At 44.5% G+C, this 1,808-nt stretch overlaps 1 pseudogene; it reads right to left on the bottom strand.

The window, feature by feature from the left end:
* Positions 1 to 602: 602 nt before the first annotated feature.
* LOC119823552 lies at positions 603 to 1,399 on the bottom strand (annotated as a pseudogene).
* Between the last annotated feature and the right edge of the window lie 409 nt (positions 1,400 to 1,808).

Raw genomic sequence — 1,808 nt, 5'->3', positions numbered from 1 at the left:
CTCCACTCCCGTCTATTACCTCTGGCCTCTAACCGCTGCTGTTGCCTGTACCCCCGCAGCTTTCCTGGCTACTTTTCCATGCTCTAACTTAGGTTGCTCCTCTCTAGCTTTTCCACCTGGAAAATATCTGTAACCTGAGTTTCTTCTTCGCTCTTTTTCTCTTCTGAGGCTCCCTGTGTTGCTTGCTGAACTGCTTGTCCGCTCATTCTTCTGGGGAACTTCAGTCATCTTCGGCATGTTTACTTGCTAATGTTTCCGATTCTTCCGCTCTTTCCTCTTGGGCCCCCAGTCTCTCCACCCTTACCTGGGCAGTGGGCCGTATACTTGTCTGCCTCCCAAACTGCCTTTCATCTTTTGCCTCAAGCCTCCTCCTTGTGCCTGGTCTCTACAGGTCTCTCAAGGCTCGGCCTACTTTGTATCCAATTTGCCAACAGTTTCAATCACAAGGATCTCAGCAGATATAATGAAAATCATACAGCTAATAAGATTTAGTGAGAAGGTATCATTTAATCGGGGTTGTGTTGAGCATTTTAAATGGTTTAGTTTCTCTTTTTTTTAAATCACAAATAAGACTTTATTTGCCACTATTAAAAATCTGCATTTCACACAGACTCTTGGACTGGTGGTCCATATCCATCAGCTCGTTCAACCGTAGCACCTGTCTCATCCCCAGTAGTTTTTCCAGAACTACCACCTTCACCATGGCGCTCCATGAGTTTTCCCAATTCAAACTTGGGATTCTTCAGCATTTTTACTTTTCTAACGAAGACATCATGAAGAGGATAAATGGACTGGCAAGCCTTTCCTATATCTTTCCCGATGCCGTCTGGAATCAGTTTATTAACCACTTCCTTCAAGTCATTTGCCTGCACCTCTCGGGTCATGATCTCCATCTTCTTCTGGATCTGGCGGACCTGCTGGTGCTGTGCATACGAGGGCTTGCAGATCTGATTGTTGTGGTTTTTTTTAGTGAAACCAACACAGAAGAGGCGGAGCAAATAACCATCGGTTGTCTTGACGTCAGCGTGAGCTTCAATCATGGTCTGCCACTTTTTGACCATGGAACACATTTTGTCCCGGGGTAAGATCCACGCCGTGGAAGTTAGTCAGACAGTTTTTGCCCTGAACATCCTCAGTGATCAGCTTGAATTTTCTAAATGCAACTTCATCGTTTTTGGAGATCAGCAAGGCTCACTTCAAACACATGACCCTTGAGGCCATCGGATGCAATTTTGGTTCCTTGAGTCCTCGTGACTAGTGTCCTTCCAATGTTTCTAATATTGAACATGGCCGGGGCTTTCACATCATACCAGTCTTTCTTTGAAAATGGATCAGCCACTTTCTTCTTGGCTCCCTTCTTGCCGCCTTTCATCAGCTGCTTGTTCTTGCCGACCACCATGGTGCTGCTCAGGGAGCCAAAAGGGTAAATTTCTGTTAATTTTAGTTGTTTCTTTCTCTGTGATGTATCATTACCTCTATACATACTTTTTCAGACTTGGATAATAAACTGCATGTGATCTGCCACATGGCTGCAAAGAGGCAGTCTTCCCTGACGCATCTTTCCTGAAGGTAGAACAGGCTTCTTAAAACAGCAAATGCAACCTCAGGGGTCCTCTCTGACCTGAAGGGGGTGCCCAATGTCTTTACATCCTTCTAGTGATGATTGGGTGATATACCTAACTATTTCTCAGTTGTAGATGAAGACTGTACCCAGACCCAAATAATCACGTAGAAACTATATTAATTACAACACCGTTTGACCAATGGCTCAACCATATTCCTAGCTAGCTCTTATATCTTAAATTAAC

This window comes from Arvicola amphibius, chromosome 9 (assembly GCF_903992535.2).
Source record: "Arvicola amphibius chromosome 9, mArvAmp1.2, whole genome shotgun sequence".
In the NCBI taxonomy this organism is placed as follows: Eukaryota; Metazoa; Chordata; class Mammalia; order Rodentia; family Cricetidae; genus Arvicola; species Arvicola amphibius.
Note: the sequence above shows the minus strand (reverse complement) of the source record. Positions and strands in the feature narration are given on the sequence as shown.